The following is a 25,178-nucleotide window of genomic DNA, read 5'->3' as shown; positions in this document are numbered from 1 at the left end:
AACCATGCACACACTCATTCACACCTAAGGGCAATTTAGAGAGACCAATTAACCTAACAGACATGTTATTGGACTGTGGCCGGAGTACCCGTTGAGAGCCCACGCATGCACATAGAGAACATGCAAACTCCATGCAGAAAAGACCCCCGGGAGTTGAACTGAGGACCTTCTTGCTGTAAGGCAACAGTGCTACCAACAGTGCCACCGTGCTGCCCAATAAAAACATGAATCACAAATTTATGGTTTTAACAAATCCACAAGAGTGATCAAACTGTCATAATAATTGCCGTCATGGGGTGCTTCATGTGTGGAACAAAAGATCAGCATTCTGTGACAGAAACCTTACTCCATAAAAAATCAGCTGATGTCTAAATTCGGCTAACTGTAGCATCCAATGAGCCCAAACTCCAAGCATCATATAAGATGCAAGTCAGAGAAAACTCTGTTGATGAGAGGGTTTCTTTTCTAATGTGTGTGCATGCTGCAATCAGGTACAGCTGAGACACGAGACTGTCTAAACATAAAAACAACTCTAAAGTGATTTAAGCATGTTTTACTCTCAACAATAAGCACAGTATTTTTTTAAATGTCTACAATTCAACACTGAAAGTTTAAAAGTTGATATTTTGTTGTAAAATATCCAGGCTACTTTATATGTCATACTACTTTATTCATTTAAAAAAATCCACCTAATTCTCCAGTCAGTTCTGTACTTTTCACTTCTTTAAGTTTTAGAAAACATAAAATAAAGGATTGTTAGGATTTTGTGTTTGTTTACCTTATGAAAAGCAAGGTGCTTTTCTGTTTACTTTGGTTTATTTAGATTTCTTGTAATAATATTCTTTATTTATTGCTGACCAAAGTAAGAGTATCATACATTTTTATTTATTTTTCTTGATTATAACATACCAAAATCATTCCAAACCATGATATCAAAACCAGGATACGTACCGAACAGTGATTTTTGTGTACCATTACACCCCTATGTTTTACAAACTACAGTTCAGAGTGGTTACAGGTTTATTTACCTTCTTCTCCTCTGTTAATCAATAAAATCTTGTCCATATACACAAACAGGAACAGTGACAAGCAATGACACTGGTAGAGTCTAACATATACTGAAAGCAAGCCCAGTTACATGTTGAGAATGGAGACACAGCTTTTGCTTTGGTAATGTAATGACTAAATCACACATAAAAATAACCTAGACTCCCCAGTTTCCAACAGCAGTCACCACACAATGCCTCAGGGGACATGCGGCCTACTATAAAGATGAATAACTGGCTTTACAAGGAAACTTTAAGTTCAGTTTGGTACTTTCGGTATCATCAAGCAGGTTCACGTCTCACCTGTTAACATAATAACATAAGTTATGATGGATCCTTCAAACAAAACCTGGTTTGTAGGGTTTTAAGGCTCCATATCCACAAAACACGTTACCTAGGCTATCTTCCACAACCTCCTTAGCAAATCTGCATGGGTAACAATTTGGTTTTCTGTTCCAATGAATTTCAGGAAGGAAATAACATTTTGGGAAACATGTAGAAGCAATCTGTCAATATAGTTTTTTTTTTACTTTGTTTACTATAATGTTGTTTATCTTGATGTTATATAATAACTTGTAATTAACTTAGTGGCATTTATGATGACGTTTAGCCTTTTTGAAAATGAGGATGACCAGTGTAAAGGAAGAAGGAGAAATTAGATTTTGCCGCACGTTTCAAATACAGTGAACTATAACAATGTTTAGTTAGAGTCTCTTCAATTGTATTTAAAATTGGCAACATAAAACGAGCAGTAAAGTTTGGTCCTTATACTCCGATGTTGCAGCTTCTTTTAGTGTTTCTCAGACTGAAGCTCTGCCTTAAGGTCTAACACATGATTGTTGCTCCAGGTCAGCATCATCTCATGCACATCTTGTTTTACAGCTTCAGTTCAAGTAATTTAGAGAGATTACAAACCTCACGACTTTTATTGAACTGCGGCTTTAATAATTATTCTGTATAGCAGGAAGGAATGCTCCTAGGAAGACCATAATGTGGTTTCTTTGGATCCAGAAAGCTTGCCTTCTTTGCAATTGCGTAATGTGGTGGTTCTGAACTGTGCTGCATCTCCTCCAGCAATGAAGTCGTTTACATTTTATGTTTGCTTTATTCCTAATACAACTCTCCATCAGGGCCCCATAAAGGTATCATGAATTATGTATCTAGGAATGCTTTGTAATCCTCACAGGAAATTACAGATGTTAGATGTTAACAGAAAGTGAGGAGGTGGGGAAAAATCTATGGTCTTAAAAATCTGCAAATTAATGGACTTGGGAAATTGTTGCCTTTATTAATTTTTACTTTTCTTAAGTAATATTGCGAATGTTTTAAAGAAAACTTAATGATTGTTGGTTTTGCTTTTACCTACAATATCAGAATTATGAACAACACTTTAATTTAATATTTTAATTCATTTTCCTTTTTTTAATGCATTACATGTGCTCTGATTGAATCCTAGAAAGAAAAGAATAGTCAAAAAATTGCTAATTTCTATAAAATAAAAATAATCTAATATTATATATTTACAATATATAATTGTAAAGTGAACTTAAATCGTTGATCTATCCAAAAGCTAGATCGCTTGGTGTTAGGACCCCTTCAAACTAGATCAAAACCAACCTGTAGTCCCCAAGAACTCAAAGACCATGTAAATGTTTCAGAAACCTGTCAACGATTTTTCTGTGAATTTTGATACAGCTGTGCTCTTAGTACCCATCAAAAAAGGTTTTTATCTGCTGCTATCCTACAAAAATGCTATTCCCAAGGGAACCAAATCTACCCTAGAATATTTTCTCAAAAATATAGGAAGTTTCTGCACCTACAACATCACTTTCACCTTTCCTGTTGAGAAAGGAGACATCATCACAATTTTCATCAGCTTACTGGAGTGGTTGCTTCAGTTTATTATTATTATTATTAAATTAATGATCTCATGTTTTCCTCAGGCATCAATTGAAGGAAAAATGATGGTGGAATATGTGATGGTGAGCGGCCAGGTCCTGCTGCAGCAAAGCATCCCCATGATACCTTCATGCTCCACAGCTGGTTGAGGTTCTTTACCTGGATTGCTGTTTTTGGTCTTTTCCAAACATGTCCTCTGTCTTTATGTCCAGATATTTGAATTTCAGTCATCCATCTAAAGAACATTATTCCAGTGGTCCTAGTTCATGTTTAGCCTGGCATTTATGTTTTCTCATAAAGCAAACGTTTCCTCTTTCCAAACCTTCCGTGAAAGTTAAAATTGTGCAAAAATATTTGGACTGAATTTATATAGCACCGTGCTAGTCACACTGACCACTCAAACTGCTTTACACTAGAGCCACATCCACCCAGTCACACTTAAAAATGCGTACAAATTTAAACACGGATATACAATTTTTGTTACAACTTTAAAGGGCATTGTTTTCTTTTTTATTGTTTGTTTATATTTATTGAATTAATTAAAGTAAGTAAAGTTGAAATTGACAATAATGTCCACATGTGCAAATATGGTACGGAACCACAAACATATTAATAAGGTGTCCTGCAAGCTCTTAGCACTAAACCTAATATCAAAATGATTTAATTTCTTTTCTGGTTTGTTGTCCTCATCATGAATTATTCATCATTCCTACAACAGATAATTTTCTATCATTATGGGATGATGAGCTCAGTTTCCAACCACCACTACAAAAATATTATAACAATATTACCTCTGTAATTTTAATTCTGTCCAAATGAGTTCATGATCTAATTGTAATATGAAAACAGTCGATTTTTATTTTTGCAATATGAATAGTCTCAACTTCAAAACACAATACAAAACTTACCAACATCATATAAACACACAGTTCAAAAAGCCTTATTTATGCCTGACATCTATATCCACCACAGCCACAACATAAAATATTCATTAGGATGATGATGATGAATTAATGGTTATGAGTATGATGGTTGCGATTGTGGGCTACCCGAAGGAAAACAATAAAACCATAAGCCAGGCTTTTAACAGACAGGTTCTTAAGGAGATCTTGGTTTTTATTGATGCCATTACATTTAAGCTGTTTCTGAAGCTATGGGAATGCTGCATCATCGGTCGATTGATCCATCTCTGATCAAATCTGGAGACAATGTGAATCTGTTAAACAGTGTTACTGGGGCATCAGGACGCATGATTAAAAGAAGATCACAGTATATACTGAAAAGTCTTACGCTGCATGCTTGCAGTGGATATTTATGAAACTATTTACAGCTTTGTTAGTTTAAGTAAATATTAATCTGCGTATACCTATTTGTCCCATGTTATCCCACAGTGTTGGAAAAGCCCATGTAAAAAAAAAACAACCTAAATGTGGGGCGCCTTAATTTTAGAGATTTTTTGGAAGAGTCAGAAAACCTTCATTGGAGCTCTGCAGCCCACTTCTTTCAAAGTTTAAGAGGGTCACATCTAGATGTCATTTACATGACTGAACTTACATTTTCATATATTGATTGTTTTTAGACAATCAGATTTCAACAGAATAATCAGCTTGGAGTGTGAGTATGTCTGACTTTCTACATTTTGACATTGTGAAATATTCAAAATCTTTATGTTTGCCTCCAGTTTAATCTCCACATTTGCAGTTTATACATAAAAACAGGCTTTTTAAAGAATCTTCTTTCACCCAGTATGTCTCCCATTGCTAATGATTTTGTATAATTACCCGAGAATGGAATTCGCACCAGATGTCTGTAACAACCCAAGTAATCCACACATACAAAGAAATCAAAGCAAATTAGTTTAAAAATGAAGCTATGGGTAAAAATATAATATTGGCACAGGGAATCCCTTTAACAGAGAAGCACTGAACACACTTACAAAAATTTATTAAACTTTTTGATAGGGCTCTTTTGGTAAGGACAACTTCATTCCGGCCCGTTGTATGGAGAGGACAGGCTGAAGTTTCTTGGGGTCCTTTCTATGCACTCTGATCTTAAGAATCATAATAATAATAACAATAACAGACTACTGGTTAGCTTAGGAGTAGCTATAGGTTCTGCAGAGGGACAAAACAGGGGATATTTGCAAAAACAAAAAGCAAATTTAATCCATGCTTTTGAATAAACCTTTGTTAAAAGGCAATCCTCGTACAGCTGTTAAAACAACAACTTTAATTTAAAAGGTTCTTAATTTAACATTTATGCAGGGGAGAAGTAGAAATTATTATGGTTGAAAGTAGGTTTTTGCTGACCTGGCTTTAATAGTTTGGATGAGAGGCTGAAATTGTCAGGGCTTATGTAATGTTTAATCCTGTTGGCAGTCTGTGATTGACCCCCCTGTGTCCTGCATTTATCCTGCTCTCATGTGATTGTTTTTATATGTGTGATATTAGGCGCTAAATGGGAGTGTAGCAGCTGGTGCGACTCATAATTATTATAAGTACATAGCATCAGATGGTCTACTTAAGTTTGATAGATGTATATTTTTATCTGTAGTGGTTATTTAAATAAGGTTACCCTTATTCCTTTACAAACTTCAGCTCATTTTATGTGTACAATGTTTCACAAGTAGAGTTTAAAATAAAAACAATCCTCTAGTGGCAGTGAAACAATATATATGCACACAATGAGACTGTACAATTGTACTAGCCATTCGAAATTTCCGTTAAATCTTCTAAGAAGTTATGTGTGCAAACAGGGTAAGCTGGTGATTAAACCGGCCAAAGCACACCCAATTTCGCTTCCAGCATCTATCCATGTTAGTCAGAGATCACTGAAGCAGCATTTCTAAAAATGTTTTACTAACAGTGGTAAGCTACATTCTAGCCACAGCTGCCCTGGGGCAGACTGACAAAGTGGGACAGCCATACAATCAGTGCCATCGGGCCCTCTGACCACCATCAGCAGGAAAGGTGGGTGAAGTGTCTTGCCCAAGGACACAACGACTGAGATGGACGAAGAGGGGGTAATCCACCGATTACGGGGACGCAGCCCCACCACCAACGCCCCACGATGGTGGTGTTGTGTTTCTTTCAAGTGAAAGAAACACAACAACATATTTTAAGTACATTTTTCTTACTGTCTGACAAAAAATCCATTAGGTTTGATAACCTCTGTAATTCTGAGTCCTAAACAGAACAATGCAGTTGGATGTCATCTGCCTAACTGTAGTATTTGAGACTCTCATAGTAGTAAGAATTGTTACATTTCTTTATAATCTGACCAAGAGGGAGCATGTAAAGCAGAAACAGGACGGTTGCTAAAACAGAACCTTGAGGGACTCAACATAAAAGGATGATGGAATCTGACATGATCTGGTTGACAAAAATGCCAAAGGTTCGGTTTGAAAATTAAGGTGCAAATGACTCTAAAGGAGAACCAGAGAGCCATTTCAAATTATGCGGGACTATTAAGGTGCCGTAGTCAAAAGTATCAAAGGCAATAATTTAGAAATAGGTTGTATATAATACCAAATATTTACCAATAATAGTTTCTGTAATACGGAAAACTCTACACTCTGATTGGTAGCCCTGATGAAGATGTGTAAGAAGCCTGATAATAAATTGACACTTTATTGCAGTCGCATAATCTAACATAAAACTATTTGTGTGTGCATTTGAGTACATTTATTTAGTGGCAAAAAATTTCTGTGTTGAAAAATTATATATGTATATATTTTACAAAGTCAAAAAAATGAGTAAGAAATTAGTACAGAGGAATTAATTCTAGTTTTGCTTCTTTGTATCTGTGGTTGTACAGTTTGCAGCTCTCTGTAGCATGAAAGACTAACCTGGTTGATGGCTGGTTGTCGCCAAATTAAACCAGGTTTATTTCTAATCTGTCTCGATTTCTTCCAGCAAATGCAACAGTTATTTTGTACCGTATTTATTGATGTTACCAGATGTACTTGTTGCATCTGTGTTGGATCTAATCAGTCAAGCAGTGCCTCTGAATCTGCCATGTGGCTGGCCGAAAATAGAAAGAAAATGTGGAGGAAGTTGAAAATCAGGTTAACAGGCAGAACAGAACCACCGTCCACCCGGCTCACATGTCATCTTTAACCTCATCACCTCACTAATTACCAAAAGTCCTTGCTCAACAAGCACAGACTCCTTCTTTGAGGTCAGAACAAGGCCTGTAGCTCATGCAGTTATAAGAGACTGTGTATCTATTGCATATGCATTTATCTTAGTTAGCCCCTATAGTTTTCAGCATACTTCTGCTTTTCCATATAAACAATATGGTTTAAGTCAACCACATCCTAAACAAACAACTCCACCCAGTGTCCCTTTCCAGCCTCACAGACAGAATACATTAGAGCCTTGGTAAAAGGAGGGCACTTCTTTGGTAACTATGGCTGTAACTAACATGATTTATTTTTTTCGTTTTGGTGAAATTTTTGTCAGCATTGCTAAAAATGAGTCAGCTCCTTTTTTTTTTATCACCGTAACGTAAAAACAAAAAGTACCTCTCGAACGTTTTTGCATTTTTGTTACATTACAAAAAACTAACATTAATAGCTTTAAATTTGCTTTTACAAATGATTATCTGAAAAGCGTGCAGCGTATTTCTAGTTTGCACCCATTTACCCTGATACCCCAATGTAAAATCCACTGAACAGCTTTAAGAAAACAAAGGAGCACAGGTCAGGGAGAAGGCTGTGGATAAGTTAAAAGCAAGGTTAGTTTTGAATATCTCACAGAGTACAGTTCAACCCAACAAAATAAAATTTAAAAAGTTTGGTAGTGGAGACTTAATGCTGTGGACACCATGTTCTTCAGCAGCTGCAAGGAAGCTGGTCAAAGTTGATGGGAATATGGATGGAGCTAAATAGAGACTGAAGAGGAGGGTTACCTTTTAAACAAGGTAACGACCCAAAACATACAGCCAGAGCTACAATGGAAGCATATTCATGTGTTAAAATGGCCTAGTCAAAGTCCATACCTAAATCCAGTTGATAATCTGTGGCACAATGAAACATTTACTGTTCACTAACACTCTCCATTAAATATGCTTGAGCTATTTTGAAATGAAGAATGTGCAAATATGCACTTACCCTGGAGTTGGTGGTTGCTAACTGACAAAGGGAGAAAAAGTTCAAGGGGTTTGAATACTTTTGTGAAGTGAGGATTAGAATTCTTTAAAACAGGAATGATCTGTCACAGTGATCAACTGTTGAAAAAATAATGATGCACACGGTAAATGAAGATGCCAGCATCCATCTGCAGGTATATCCACACCCTGGAATTCATCATATTTGATTTTTTTAAATTAGTTTGGGATTGCATTGTTTCTTGGCATCACGTCAGCCTTGTTATGTTTGTTACAGCCACGAGGTTGAGGTGGGCATAGACCACTGTCAGTACTAGGTCTGACCAGAGCATCTGACAACTGATACGTCCTTCTAAATGGGTTTCAGACTCCGCCTAAATAAAGAGCGGCAGCATGTAGAAGGTGCGGACCCATTCTGTTCTAAATGAGAGTCTGTAATTTCATCAGTTAACAGCACTGATGACTGACAGCACCCACATATTCTCGCTGTTTCCAAATATAACCACCCCGACTAAAGGATTAAACCGACCCAACCCAAAGCCTGCTTTCTGCAACTTCCCAGCACTGGAAACATAATCTGTCTTTATGTTCACACACTGTGTCCACATTGACCTGCCAACAGCAGCAGGCAGCCAACCAAACCTCCAAAAGAGTCCAACATAAACTCACTATCCAACACACAGCTGTCCGCTCTAAATTTGCTTTAGGGAGATAAACATATTTCAGCCAATACACCATAATCCAGAGTGAATATCATTTAGCCAATCTCATTGGGATGGATTTAAAAAAGGAACTGGTCCATTCTGCAAATCCTTCTTTAAATGACTTGTGTCTGCAAGTTTCTAACTCATTTCTGATGTGCATACATTTATTCTTATAATTATGAATCCATATTCCATAATTTAGAATGTTTTTTTATTTCACGTGAATGCAGTTGAGTGAAAAGAAAGTTTACTTGACTGGCTTAATAGTGATGGAAAAATAAGTACACTCATGCTGCTTCCACATGATTTAAAAGAAAAAGCAGAAGCTAGGTGCTGCTAATCAAATGCGCTTTATTATTTGGTCATCATCAGTGTGAGCATTTTTATAAAAAGCTGGAGTTTTGGCAGTTTGCTGCACATTGTTTTCAGTGGAATAAAATAAAAAGATGAAACAAAACGTTTGACCTTTGTGTCATTATTGTCAGTCTGCTATGCAAGTACTGCATAAAAACACCACAAGAAAATGCTAAGACAAGCTTTTCCTATTGCATTTACATTTTAAAATATTGCTAAAGTCAGAATCATTTGCAGGTTGCATGGCCCTGAGCTGGCGTCATAACAAAAGAAACTTCAAGCTTTTCAAAATAGAAGCACTTTGACATTCTCATTCACCCACATTGGGTCTCATTCTTTATTTTGTAATTTATGACATACCTCGGCAAAGGTAGATTAAATAAAGGTTTTAAATTTAGATTTGCTGCATGTTTCCTAGTAATATGGCTACACCTCTGACTAATCGTTAACAGAACAAAAGCCTCCAAACTGATTCTGTTGAACCATATAAGGCATGGACGTTGGGATTATCATGGGTTACCAATTTTATAACAAATAAAACTACTATTTTTAAAATTAAATTTAAATAAGGATCAGAATCAGAAAAGCTTTATTACCATGTACGTTTTTGGACATACAAGGAATTTGTTTTGGCGTAGTCGGTAGTATAAACATATCTACAATATAATATAAATATATGTGCACAGTTTTAAGTGAGTGAGAGGAAATGTAGAGCACTACAGGATGCCAGAGCGGTACAACAGTGCAGGTGATCAGTGAGGTGATCAGTGTGTAAATTATATTTCTATTGGGGTTAAAATGGCAGCTTTATTTTTAGCATTTGTTAAATGTTCTAAAAGATTTTAAGTCATAACCAATAGTAATGCAGTGCTATAGGAAGACTAGATGATTGCATCTGATGCTAAAATGCTAATTCCATTAATTATAGACTTGAGAGTTTAATTTAATAGGGTTCAGAGCTGATTGGTCGTACCTATGATATTATTACTATTATTACAAAGAAAACTCATGTTTCCATATTTTTTGCAAGGGGTTATGCAAACCTTCATCTAGTACTTGCTGTACTTAAATACATTTATTTGATTGATTTAAGTGTACTTTGTTCGGTTAAAAAATGGATAAACACAGCCTGGTGTCTTGATCTTGAATCGGTGGGGCACAGGATGTAATGGAGGAAATGAAAAAAAAAAAACTGTTTTAGTTAAAAAGCTAAATAATACTGCTGAGAATGCAGAAAACCTCAAACTGAACCAGGACTTGCAATCAACAAAAGAACAAGGAGAGTATATGCACAATGTGGGATGAATTGAAAGATAAATAACAGGTGTGATCGTTAGAGATTGAGAGCAGGTGTGACAGGCAGATCAGAATGCACAACTGGCTGGAATAGACTGACAACAGAAACCCGGTGGAAACCCAGAACAACCAACTAGGAGATAGAGAAAAACAGATTCCTTAAAGAAACAAAGAACAATTAGACCATCTGGATAGGAAATAAAAGTTACTGTAAGTGTAGCATAGTTAAATTGACATTGTCCTCTTGGAGCCCCAAATGACTACGTGGCTCTAGAAGTCCCCATTCATCATAATCACAATTCCTCAGGAGGATCACACTTTACAGTGTCAGATTTATGTTCAAGAACAGTTTTACATTAATCATTTTGATCCTGTCAGTGATTTAATGTAAATATTTGGGAGCTCTCTTACCAGAAAGAGCTCATGTTAAGATGTGTTGGAGATAAAGCCAAAGGACAAAACAAAATGGTTTGGACATGTAGGATGAAGGATGCTGAGCCTGGAACCAACAGGCAAGAGGCCAAGAGAAAGACCAAAGAGGAGATTTATGGATAGAGTGAAAAAGGATATGAAGGTAATGGGTGTGAGAGAAGAAGATGCAGAAGATAAGGTCAAATGGAGACAGATGATTCTGTGGTGACCTCTGAAACGGGAAATTGATTGACGTTGATCAAATCTTAATGAAAAATGTGACAAAAGAGTTGAACTTTAGTGAAGAAGATCAATCTCTTCTCAGCATTCAATCAGTACGATGTCAGTCCAGCATGAGCGTCCTGAAAGGACCTTTGATTTCTGTGGATTTGTTGTGGTGCTCAATTAAAAAAAGACAATTTCAAAGTTACAAGGTTAACTAAGCTGACAACAGTTCATTATGGCAAACATGTCACCTAATGTAATAGAGAACAGAGAAAACTTCACGGATTGAAAAATATGACCCAAACAGACTGGAGATATCTATGCAGTATCTGTGCATCTACGCAGACTAAATTATACTATTCTGCACTCCTACAGCCTCTAAGTATACAACAAGGGCTAAAAAAGTGGATTTTGCATGATACGTCTTCCTTAAACATCATTGCTTTATTTTTTTGCACGACCGAGTTTGGGTCTGTGGGACAGAGGTTTACAGTCACCTCAATGAATGTAAAGTGACTATATTCTTTTTATAGAGCAGAGGCTTTCTCCTTTAACCCTTCAAAACAAGCCATGCATGTACAGTCTCTTCTAATTCTTCTGTTTTGAGCTTTAACATTTAAAATGCTAACTGAAGCCTGTTGTGTCTGAAGGGGTGTTTCAACTATGGGTTAATTAATGTTTTTTGTCTCTGTAAAGTAACTTCCTGAAACCTCCTATCTTGTAGGCGTTTATGTTTATGTAAATCCAGGCTGTTTATGTAGATTATGTCCCCAGACTCTAAGTAGGTCCTCCTCCTTCTGCTGCTGTGATCTGGGAACACGGTTCTCCGCCCAGCACACGACAGGAGACCAGAATGTGGTTTAAAATATCGAAATGAGACCAAAACAGCATCAATCTCTGATTGTTCCATAGCGGGTATGGTTGAAAAAACATGGATTGCCACCCCAAACTGTGTGAAAATGTATGGGTAGAGTGGTTTTTTAATGAATTGCACCGCTCTTAACTCCAGACTGTGAGAGACAGTGAAAAGGAGAGCTTTGATTGTAATTACAATTGGTTATATAGACATTACTTATGTCAATATTATAGTGGTTAAACACTGAAACTGAATAAAGACCAGTTTCAGTGGTTTTAATTCATGTAGTTTCTGTGTCCCGCTTTGTTTACCAATTGGATTTCAGATCACAGCAACAGAGTGATTTATAACAACACACTAAAAAGAGAAAAGTCCATATATTTGTGTGGTGCTGTGTGTGATGCAGGAGTCAATTTATATAATCTCTATGTGTCATAGAGCACAAGTGAGGTTAATGTGTATTTGTGATGTGTCTGTGTGTGTGCTCGATCGTCTTGCCTGCAGCAGACGGATAACCTTGGGTCGGTTGTCTGGCTCTTCCTGTTTAGAGCTTCTTAAACGTTCGCTGAAGCTTCAAATGATGTGACGACATAAAAAATAAAACGCTGTATAGACCAACAGCCCTGAATAAAGAAGAAATGTTTTGCAGACTTCTCAGATCACATCCTGCTCTGTTTTTTTGTTTTTTTTGGTTTAGTTACATCGTTAGAGTTGCGTTGCAGCTGATCCCCACTCTCACTCTGGACTCCTGCTGACCTTTGTCATGTTTTATTTTCTGAAAAGGAGGTCCATAGAGCAACAAGCCAGTTCACCCTAAATATATGTTTCAGGTTGGAAATCCTTCTGTGTCTGCTGTCTGTCTCACTGCTTGCGTTGGAGTTTGCAGTGCAGAATGCTTTTTTCCAGAGCAAGCTTTAAAAACCCAACCTTTCTTTTATCCATGTCTATTGTAGTATTTAATGGATTTGTTTGACACCACTCAATGGATTGACATATTTTTGGAACAATAGGAAAGTCCAAGGAACTCAGTGAACATCCAAGAAGGAGAATTGTAGATTTGCCCATTTGCCATTTCTAGACATTTAGCACACAAGGTTATTCAAACTAGCATGTAAATTACAAATTTAAATGTGTCACTACTTTGCCAAGATCTAACAGAAGAGCCCTGGGGTGCAGGGTAAATAGGACAATTTTTTTCAAAATAGTCCTATTGGTGAAGAAAAATTTAGATTATAATAACTTGTTATTTAGGTTCAAAACTTTTAGATTTATTTGTTAATCCTAATTGTCCTTGCAGTAATGGTCAAGAACCCCTTCCCCCTCCCAATCCCAACTTCTGACTCGAGTAAAGTATATATGCTCAGTGCTTTACAGGCAGAGACAGGAAAATATGCAGCCTCAATCTTTCCCTCCACTCTGGGCCAGGCAGCTGCTCCATCACTTTGATAGAAAGAAAGAGAACCGGGTTTGTCACCTGAGGAATGCTGCAAGCTGCAGGTCCAGCCCACCTTCAGTGTCACCGTCATCTACAGTCTACAGTTGGACCTCTCATCTTAGTGTCCTCTGGAGCCAGCATACTTTGCAGTTTCTGTCAGAGACGTGCTGTGTATCTTTTCTAGTGGAAGTTAGAATTAGAACAGGTCCGATAGGGAACGATTGGAGGCTGCTAAACATTATTGGTTGTACTGTTTTTGTAACTTGCTCAAGATTGACATCCTACCAGTTCCTTACTGCTGCTCCAGCACATTGGATTTGTGGCCGGAGGTCAGTGGTCGTGAATGGAATGAAAATATTGCTGTAGAACCTCAACTGCTAAAGGAAGGTTCAACCCACGGCATTTGGAGCTCAAATCTAAATGAAAAGCAAGAAATAGCCGAAAATACAAACTATTTGGACCACAGCAGGCATGGAAAGCCAACAGTTCCACTAATACATAAATTCCCAAAATTGACATTTGTAACTGTGAATAATAAAACTGGATATATATATATATATATAGATATATTTATATATATCTATATATATGTGCAAAAGTTTTAGGCAGGTGTGAAAAAAATGCTGTAAACAAAGAATGCTTTCAGAAATTTTAATGATTGTTTATATTTATCAATTTACAAAATGTTAAGTGAGTTAACCCAAACATACAGCCAAAGTCATTAAGAACTATCTTCAGTGTAAAGAAAAACAAGACTTACTGGAAGTGATGGTATGGCCCCCAAAGAGCCCTGATCTCAACATCATTGAGTGTGTCTGGGATTACATGAAGAGACAGAAAGATGTGAGAAAGCCTACATCCACAGATCTATGGTTAGTTCTCCAAGATGTTTGAAACAACCTACCAGTCAAGTTCCTTCAAAAACTGTGTGCAAGTGGACCTAGAAGAATTGTAGCTGTTTTGAAGGCAAAGGGTGGTCACATCAAATATCGATTTGATTTGGATTTCTCTTTTGTCCATTCACTGCATTTTGTTGATTGATGAAAATATATGATTAACACTTCCATTTTTGAAAGCATTCTGTGTTTACAGCATTCTTGACACTTGCCAAAAACCTTTGCATAGTACTGTATATATATATATATATATATATAATAAAGGGAACACTTAAACAACACAATATAACTCCAAGTAAATCAAAGTTCTGTGAAATCAAACTGTCCACTTAGGAAGCAACACTGATTGACAATCAATTTCACATAATGTTGTGCAAATGGAATAGACATCAGGGGGAAATCTTTGGCAATAAACAAGACACACTCAATAAATAATTTTTGTGTGATTTTGTTGTCAGCACATTCAACTTTGTACAGAACAAAGTATTCAATGAGAATATTTCATTCATTCAGATCTAGGATGTGTTATTTGAGTGTCCCCTTTATCTTTTTGGAGCAGTGTAAGTATATATATTACTATTTTGCCATTTTTTTCTGTTTTAAATGTTCCACATAAACCTATTCCCAGGAGCAGACAACAACAGATCTGCAGGTTGCAGTTACCGTGGCATCAATTAACCACCAAGATGGTTATACTTATGTTTGTATCATTTTGATTTAATAGGTTATGAACTGATGGGTGAAATTTTAATTCTCTTTTGAGGTATCCAAAAGAATAGCAAAATGAATCAGGATAAGTCTTCAGGTTGTGTCCTGCTCAGATTTTGATTTTGTTTTTCTTTCCTTTCTGGACATAGCACCGGTGGAAGCAATGGAGTTTAGCAGACATCCTACTCGTGCTGCCATGCTGGCAACGTGAACTGCCTGCATGAATGGAGGGAACAGATAGACAGATGGGGGACAGGAGGAGGGCTGACACATTAGAGTGATGAGAGGGTATAGAGAAGGGGACGTTGAGGACAGGACCCACATGAAGGCAAGAGGAAACATGGAGCCCTTTCAGTCTGAGAACAAACCATAGAGGAGGAGAGTGTAGAGGGTGGAGGAAAGACTGCAAATGGTCTTTAATCAGCTGCACATGGTCTAAATAGGGCTAAAGTCATATAGTTCAACCTCATTTACCATAAGTAGATGGTATGCTGCTGGTTAATAACCACCTACGTGTTTTAGCTCTATGAGACCCCTTAGGCCATAAGCGAGACGTATTTTTAACATTTCTGCCTGAAAAAGCAAACTCAGACAATAATAGCTCTGAAACTGTAGGGTCTATTCGAAAAACCTATTAAGTTGGAAAAAGGCACTTTGCAAATGTTTGAAACATTGAAAAATAATTAAATTTTCTCACAAGATCAGACTAAAGTTAGAAACAAAAAAGTTTAAAGGAAGGTAAATAACCTTATAAATGTGATCCAACAGACACACAATGCTGCATCCATTTTAGTCATCCTGTTTTTACTTAATGAATTTAATTAACATTCCTAACCTGCTCTTAGTGCCTGAAAATTACCTTACGGATGCTTCACACTTTTCCCTCTTTTAAAATGTAGTTTTTAGGCCTTTTACTGGTAAATGTGAGCCTCTGAACATAAATGCTGTATGTAGGATTTACTCATTCTTCTTCAATAGTTAAATGAAAAAATTAACAGCAGACAGGTTTAAACTAGGACAACTGTAACATAATGTTGGGAATATTCTTTCAATTAGAAATGCTTAGCATCTTCACTGTAAAAAGTTCTGCGACAAAACTCAGGGTAATACTAAAAGTAAACTTCTCTACCTGCCGTTTTCTAAGATTAATTTAGTACCGAGTAAACAGATTTTACTACTAATGGAAACTGAGGGGGGCAAGAATGGCCCTAGAAAACATTCCTGGTTCCTGAAGTCGAACCTTTTTCCTGAAAAAGGTTCCTGAAGTGGAAACATGCCTTATTAAGCAGAGGGGCTTAGCCTAGTTCCTCAACTCTGTCGGGTTGTAAAAGGTAACTTCTGAGCTGCTTGTTAATATATAAGAGTCAATTAAGACTTTATTTTTGTGTTTCATTTTCAGCTGCCCAAATGAAGAATTTCACAATGTTGCCACAGATCCATGATTGCCACTATCATATAGAAAGGCTTTCAGATTTATGAACCAAACCATTTTGTCTCAGCTTGCTGCTCTGAAAGTGGATGAAAGGTGCCATGAAATCATTTCTGTCATCCAGTTGTTATATCCACAAAATCCAGTCCAGAGTGGGAAATAGGGATGGATCAAATCCCAGTGAATATTAGACATGAGATACACCCTAAACAAGTCTCTGGTCCATTACAATCACGTAAAAGGCAAATAAGAATGACCAGTTAAACTCAAAGCTTGGCACACAGAAGAAATAAAAGAAACAAAACTAGAAAGCATTGAAAATAAAACCTCAAATTGTGACAAATCTGCAGCTGTGTGCTCGAAAAGATGAAAAAAACTTGTTTGCAGAATCCCACAGGGTGAAATATAGTCTCCAACTGGGACAGTATCTGTGCTGGTGCCAGTTAAGGCTTTCCAAACAGATTTCACACATTTTTGAATCCCTGGTTTCAAATTAACAACAAAAGCCAACAGACATCACACGTTCTTTAAGGTTTGCGGTTTCTGATTCAAATACCAGCAGGCCTCCACTCAACTGTCCACAACAAGCCTCTCATCTCTGCTGCGCAGCTCTTAGGGCTGGACAGGACAGATGCACATACTGTTTCAGCTTTCAGATCAGACTAGAAAAGGTAAAACTTTGTGCTTCCTGCAGTCTTAATTATCTCTGTTTGGTTACTTTGAGACAAGCATCTTATCTGATTGTGAATCTGTTGCCAGCAGCGGGGACAATAAACTATTTACGCTTTTTTGAGAGCACCTATCAGTGAGAGCGAAGGGAGATGAGAGGGATGCACTTGAGTGTGAAGTCTCGGCTTAAATGTAGAGGAAAAAATTCACAAATATGAAGAAGCAAAGAAGAGGTGGGAGGTTTACTGTCAACATGATTCCTCATCCAAACATGTATCAGAGATCTGAAACAGGAAGTAATCCTGAGGGAGAAGGAGAGTATTAGGAACAACTAGCTGCTGCTCAGCCATTTCTTACAACCAAAAAAAAAAAAAAAAAATCAAATCAAATATCAAACATGTACCTAATAAATTACAATCCAAGGTCCTGTGTTGTCTTCTTTCTACAATGAAACGGCCAACAGAAATGTTCCTTAACCTGCTGAACATTCAGCGTTTTAGCTACAGTTATCTCATAGAAAGTAGCAGTCCAACATCTCTACCACATCAATTACTGATTTTGATGAAAATTATATTTCTACATGGAAAAAACTAAATGCTAATAGGCGTCGTAGACTCAGAAAACCAAAAGAACTAACAGTCATGAGATGGGTGCTGCTGATTAAAAGGAGAGTGTTAAAAATAATAGCTGTGTGAAGTTCAGTCAGTCAGATGATTCTGTGAACAAATTGGCATCAAACACTTGGCCCTTATTTAAGGCCAAAGCCAGCAAATGTTAGACAAGCTGGTCATGGTGCATTCTTCTAGTTATACGAGTAAAATCATTCCAGACACCGTTCATAGGAGCAGCATGCTTTTATCAGAAGGCTAAAATGCCTAAAATGGTAGAAAAATGGTAGAAAACAAAATATCTCAAATGTTTTAAAACTGAAACCAAAAGCAGAAACATGTGGAAGAAAATTACCTATTAAAGAACAACCAAATGGCAAAGACTCTGCCAAAGATCATCTCCTAGGTGATCGAAGAAGTTCTCCAGTTACCTGTGACTATCATAACTAGATGTAAAAGCCTATACAAGGCCAACCTATTGACAAGCCTCAGTTAAAATATCATAGTTGAAAAAAAAAATGATGAGGACTAAATGTCACAGTATCATATTTTTTTTGATATCATGCGGCCATAATCCTAATATTCCCTTTCCCTTAGCTTTTGTAGAGTAATACAAATTTTTGAATTTTCTTTATGTTTTATTTTGTAATGAAATGTCCATTGTTTGTAGTGCATTTGAGTGTAGCGGAGAACTTTCAGATTCACCAACATCTGGGATTGGGTTTGACCTCTCCGCAGCAAAAAGTCCAGCTCATTTTCCAGTGCAAGTTTGAGTCCTCTCGTCTCCAGTCTCGTCTGTAGTGTCCATGGACAGGATCTCAAGGTGTTTTCATCGATAAGAGGGTTTCTGGTAAGAACAAATAAATGCTCACTTGTGCCAGTAGATAAGAATCTTGACTTAAACCAGATCCCAGATAAAAGGAGCTAAAACGAACCTTGTTCACCGAGTGGTCAGGCTAAGCCTTAAGGGCAATGTACATCAAGCAGAACCGCACAGTATTGAGCCAGTTAATCGGTCATCAGTTGGTACCTCTGACACACACTCCACATGTCATGCTGAGTTGTATTAGGGTAGAACAAATTACTGTACTTCAGCTGTAGAAAGCTTTACATGAATGGCCGATGTTTTTTAATGCAACAGTTTGCATTTAGCTTGTCCTCTCCTCCACTTCAAGAGGAATCAGTTGAGGTCATTCAGGCATCTGATGAAGATGCCTCTTGGGTGCAACTCTTGGGAGGCTTTCTAGGCAAACTCCATAATAAACTCAGCACTTGCGGAAAGGACTGAATATCCCTTCCGGCCTGGGAACATCTTGGAAACCCCTTTTAGAAACTGAAGAGTGTCCTTAGAGAGCAGTTACTACATGTATGGGTTGTCCTTCTCAATATGTTACCTCTGCAACCTTGCATAGATAATAAATAATGGATAAATCAATCAATGAAATCGTCCAGAACGTTTCTTCCCCTGACCCAATATACCAAAAGTAAGACATTTCGTGTCAAAGTCTAAGCTTAAGATAATTATCTGTGTTTGTATTCCCTTTTATTATGTGTTGGCTGCAGAACGGATTAATTTTAAATCACACCGGATTCAGCTATTTAAGTTTATCGGTAAAAGGTTGGAGCTTCTTCCTAATGTTTTTAACTGTGCCTTGCATGAAGGCATAAAATGAAACATTTCCTTAGGTGGTAAATGGATTTAAAAGTTTCAAAATAATCAACTGCATTAGTGTGGAAAAAGATGGCTTTGATTATCTCCAGATGGCACAAAGAGCTGCAGAAAAGCCCCTAACTGGAACTGATTAACAAACGCACAGGAGATCTGTTTTATTACATTTTTACTCGTTACCATTTATTTTTAGATTTAATTTTGAAACTAGTAACTTTCAGGGCCTTTCATGGTTGAGTATCTCATGATAGGTCTGTCTTATTAAAACTTAACCCTTCAGCATAGACCCTTGGGTTCTTATTAGCAGATCCTGGCAGCTGATTTAAAACCCGAGGGGATCGGCATTTTCAAGCTGCTGCACCTCGACTGTGGACTGAGCCTCTCTTGTTTTAATAAATGTGGTGATTCCTATTAAAAAGCAGTTGAAGACTTATTTAGGCATTGTTTTTTAAATTGTTTTAGCTCTTCATTGTATTTTTTTGCGTGTTCATGTCAGTTGTGTCAAATTTATGACATATAAAAACTCATTCAATAAGTTAGAATATTATTGTAAAGTTAATTTAATTCAGAAACTCAGTTCACTAAGTGAAACACATTTAGAATAATTACACAAAGCTTGATGTTCTCAAACCTTTATTTCTGTTAATTATGATGATTTTCAGCTTACAGCTTACAGCTAATGGAAACACGACATTTAAGATTAGATTATAACATTAGACCAAAAAAAACATTTTTACACAGAAATTTATTAATTAATGAAAGTATGTTTAATACCTGTTCAAAGGTTATTTTGAGAAAATACTTTTAATCTGACAATGAGCCTCATTGGGACTCATATTATAATTTCTTACTAAAAATACTCTATTGTATTTTTATTTGAGAAAAGTGCAACATAAATATACTTTACTGATATAACATTTGAGCAGAACTAAATTTTCAATTTGCCTCTCAATCCGAAAACATTTATTTACAATTAAAAACGAATCAAGCCATTATCCACAGCAAAGCTGATAATGAAAGAAGTTGCTGTCAACAGCCAACATTTCCTTTTGCAGTAAAATAAAATTAAGCAAAAATTATTTAATAAATTTAAAAATAAATTAAATTAAATTACATTAAATTAACTTAAAAGAAGCTTAGGATTTACCAGTGGGTCTAAGTTCCTACCCTCACCTATGGGCATGAACTTTGGGTCATGACCGAAAGAACGAGATTTCTGCACCCTGTTGGTCACTTACAACTGACAGATGAGATGATCATTTAACAGATTTTTCCATTAACTGTAAGGTATGCAACTTCAAGCCTTTGCCTGGAAACATGTTAATGTGAACATTACTCCACATTATACACAGTAAGGTAGCCCTGAGGTTTCTGCACATGCTCACAGGATGGGATACCAGATCCTGCACTATCAGGTATCCCAGAGGAGCCCCCAGTCAACCCCCCACCTGCCCATCAAATCAGCCACCTGGCTGGCCTGACAAAGATCCACTCTACTGTGTGGATGAAGACAGAGAGGAGACAGAGGATGGGAAGGAGCAAAAACTTGTTCTTTTACCTATCATATAAATGCTTGTTTAAATGAGGGGGGTTGATTTGCATTGTAAAAGATGAATATATGTCCTTGCATGAGACTGAACAGGCAGCACGACATGCTGCCACAGTGGCCAATCAAAGTGCTTATTACACCTCCTGGCTCATTCTGGGATATTAACCATCAGAGCTCTTGGCTTCCACTGAGTTTAATGAAGCTACTTATTTGAAAAATTACGCATTCAAGAGTGACACTTAAAAAAACACACACGTTCAAACATTAACACACACTCATCAAGGAGAATTTTGACTAACACACAGCTCTAATTAAAAACATATCAAATAGAAGGTGAGTTAAGCAATCAAACTGGCAAATGAGGACACGTTATGCAGGGCAGATTGAGACAGTTAGTCTGAAGATCCTGTTTTAAGACGTGTGCATATTACAAAAACTTCTGCTGCTCCAGCATCTTGGTCTGACGCCAAGAAGTGTAATAAATAAGCCACAGCAGCTAAGGCAAGTGTTGTCTTGGCTAAATGCAGAGGATTACTTTAATACAGAGATGATTAGAGGAATGTAGGAAGAGTTGGGCTACAGGCCCAGACCTCAGTGCACGCGAGAAGCATGAAACTCCTCTTCATCCACATACAGCAGTCTGTAACACTACTGAGTCATTCCTCATTACTTTATTCCTTGCTTCAAAGAAGGCAAACTTTTTTGCAATATTCTAAAGTTATGCAAATCAATAGTTCTCCTGGCTTTCCTATGCCGAAGTTCTTTTTTGGACTAGGCCCATTTTTCACATATTAAGTCCATCGCCTGAACAATGTCAGGAATGTTTTTTAATGTTTAAGTCACCTTACTTTTGTGAATCATTAAGAAGTAAAAATATCTCCGAACTGAGGGGGTGAAGCAGTTTTTAGCACAAAGAGACAATTTGTTCCCATTTCTTTGACCGGATCAAGATAAAAAATTATCAAAGCTACAGGTTGACAAAAACAAATAGTAATTTAGTACCGACACAGCCAACATTACATTTACATGTGAGGGCTCTATGTGTAAAATGGACAAGAAAATTGAGCTTGGATGGGGTTTTACACAGGTTACATAATGGGCCCATTTTAATTGTTCATATGTGTTCAATTTGTGGGTAATCTGGGTAAAACATGGAACCTAACTGGAAAAAGATAGGCATCTTAGCCTCATTTGGCTTCTAGCTGCTATTTGAGACAAAATATATGCTGGACGTGGCATATTCTGTGGTTTAAGTACTGGCCACATGTTAGTTGTCGATATAGATTAAAAACAGCACAACTGTTAGCACTATGTGGGACCCAAATGGGGGAAATAGTAAAAACCCATCTGGGAACAAGATCTCAAAGAGCTGAGGGCAGCAAATTTGGCACACAGCAGATTGTCAGCTGAAGGATGACACATTTTTAATTTCCTGTTTCAGTTCATTACCAAATTTTCTCATAACATGACCTTTAGTTACTATTCATCTGTTGTAATCTGCTATTCATTCTTTATTCTGCTTCTTTTTGCCTCCTTTTGTCAATGTTTCTAATTTTTGTGATCAAATGAATAAAAAAGGACCCCAATTTTACTGCTCCACACCATTTTTACCCTGCAAGCATTAAACAACATCCCTCACCCGTGTCTATCTGATAAATGTGGTTTAAAGTGAAAGATGGAAGCCATCCATATAAAAACATATATTTATCTCTGAATACTGTCAAAAAGTGAATAAAGATGATGAAACGAGCAAACCTAGCTGGAGTTTTAAGGTGATCGTGTGGCATTTATTTTACAAGAAAAGACCAACCCATAGACATCCAGTTTTTTAGGGGAAGGATATTTTTCAAATATAGTATCGGTGAAAAGTCATTGTCTTAATTTCAGTGACTGATTCAGTGAGTTTTTATCTTTTCTTTATTCTGAGCTTTTTGAAAAATGCCAAAGTTCTGCAGCCAAAATGTTTTTTGGGAAAAGTAAAGAAACGTATGATGTCCGTAGGATTCTATGAATCTTTAAAACTCACAGTTTTTTTTTAACACGTATTGCACAAGAAAATGAGCTGCCAGACATATTCCTCCAGCTGAGAGGTCTGATGAGGTCTGCCGGACGGGCCAACCTCTAACACTTTAAGAAAAGATTTCCCTCTGCATTGTATTTGCAAAAGCAGCCACTTGGTTTTAAACAGAATAACGGCCTCAAATATGTTTAAATAATCAACAAATACCAATTGCATTTTTACAGTACAGACAACCTCTTTGCTGCAGCACAGTTAGGCAAGTACAGCGCCTTGCAAAAGAGTGCATACCCCCTAATTTATTTCACTCTGATACCCCTTTATAAAATCTAGTGCATCCAATTGCCTTCAGAAAGTAACTATTTAGTAAATAGAGTGTATTTTAGTCTCAGTATAATTCCAGCTGTTCTCTGAAGGCCATTACATTAGTAATGAACATTAGTGAACAAACAGCATCACAGAAACCACAGAAACACAGCAGACAGGTCAGGGAGAAGATGTGGAGAGGTTTAAAACTGGGTTAGATTATAAAACAACATTCCAAGCCTTGGTTATCCAACAGACCACTGTAGGAGTATGGGGCAGCAGCAAACCTACCAAGACATGGCCTCCACCTACACTGACAGCTCCGGCTGGGAAAGTACTAATCAGATAAGAAGTCAATTGGTCCATTGTAACTCTGGAGGAACTGCAGAAATCTACAACCCAAGTGGGTTGACTGGAGAATTATAATCTTTGCACTCCATAAATCTAGCTATATCCTTTTGAGACCTGAGTATTATTATTTTTTAATTAATCAACATAATTGTCTGCTATTCAAATAAATACACAGCTTTGTTGGAACATTATAAATAAGTAAACTGAGAGAGGATAATTCAATGCTCTCTTTAAATCAAAGTAATAATCAAATTGATTAGCAGTCAGTTTGTTTTAGGACACAAAGAGTGGCAGTTTTATGAGCCGTACTGTGTCTGTTTTGCAGCATGAGCTAAGGCAATAAAATGGAGATAAAGAAGGGAGAGTCACAGAGTGAGACAAAAAAAGGGGTGATAAGAGAAGGAAGAAAACTGGAAAAATACACAAGGGAAACAACCGGAAAAAACTAAATTCGTGAGAAGGGAGTGAGAAAATGAAGCTTGGATAGGTGATAAACGGGGTAACAAAGGAAAAAGAAAAATGGGGAACGAGGCAAAATGAAAGAAAATGATAGAAAGATGTAAATTAGAGAAGAAAATGGTCAGAGCAGAGGAGAAAATAAATAAAAAACAGGAGAAAGAAGAAAAAGTGAAGAGGAGAAGCCGCACCTAAATCTGCTCTCATAGAAAAAAAGAAACCCAAACTGAGCAGATTCACTTCACTTTCTGCCCCAAGCTGCTGCTTCAGCCATGCAGAAACCCAACCAGTAACAGACCACTTCTCCCAGTATGATCCCACCGGTAGTGAAAAAAGCGCCACAACGCTCTAAAAAATGTTAAATTAGTATGAGTGTTCGTGTATAAGAGCCGGGCAGAGAGAGAAAGCATGTCTGACGACAGACTGCTGGATTATGCAAATGCGAGTCAAATGTTTCACCCGGGCGGACACAAGGTAATATTTAGGCGCGGCTGGAAGACACACACAAGCTGAAACAGACAGCAGCTTCATGCAGACCAGCTGTACCATCATCCAATTCCAGTTTAATTCTGCAAGAGAACAGGACCACTTCTGATGCGTTAGCATTTCTAACCCTGTTCAGCCGGAGAGTATCCCCCACCCACCCCCCACAATTGGTTTCTGACACACACCGATAGAGAGGAGAGAGAGAAAAAAAAAGAAAAAACACAGCTTACTTGTAGTAAATTTTTCCCACAGGAGCTTCGGTTAAAAAAGGCTCCTCAGTGAAATTCCAGCGATCACTGAGCAGCTGATTCCCCGCAGATTAGTGCGAGCCGACCGAGCCACGGAGCGCCTGAGCCCGCTGGCTGTCTGACTGAGCGGCAGGCAGAGCTCTCTTCAGCACCACACTGCTTTGAACAGCTCCCGCTGACGTAACTTCATGGCTACGACACCACGCCCACTTCTCCTAGCGACCACAGTGGCCACGACTCCCGTGGTCAGAGAGGGGAGGGGTCAAAATATGCACTTATTTTAAGCTTTGAGGAATTTTCCTTGTCCATATCGATTCATTTTGGCAAAAAATGTTTTTGTTTAGTATTTTATATTATTTCATGTTTTTAACATTTGTCTTTATTTCTGAGAGTCTGGCACTAATTTTTCTTAAATTATAGTAATTTTGTACTTGTATTTTACATTTGGCTG

At 37.3% G+C, this 25,178-nt stretch overlaps 1 protein-coding gene across 1 annotated transcript in view; it reads right to left on the bottom strand.

Annotated features, from left to right (window-relative positions):
- The window catches only part of smpd3 (sphingomyelin phosphodiesterase 3), a 109,755-nt gene extending 84,890 nt beyond the window's left edge, over positions 1 to 24,865 (bottom strand). Inside the window, exon 1 of the mRNA XM_047352095.1 lies at positions 24,710 to 24,865. The gene's annotated coding sequence lies outside the window, so the exon portion shown is untranslated. The remainder of the gene's footprint in view (positions 1 to 24,709) is intronic.
- Between the last annotated feature and the right edge of the window lie 313 nt (positions 24,866 to 25,178).

The sequence above is a fragment of the Girardinichthys multiradiatus genome, chromosome 2, assembly GCF_021462225.1.
Source record: "Girardinichthys multiradiatus isolate DD_20200921_A chromosome 2, DD_fGirMul_XY1, whole genome shotgun sequence".
NCBI classification, from domain to species: domain Eukaryota; kingdom Metazoa; phylum Chordata; class Actinopteri; order Cyprinodontiformes; family Goodeidae; genus Girardinichthys; species Girardinichthys multiradiatus.
This window is presented reverse-complemented; position numbering and strand designations above follow the sequence as displayed.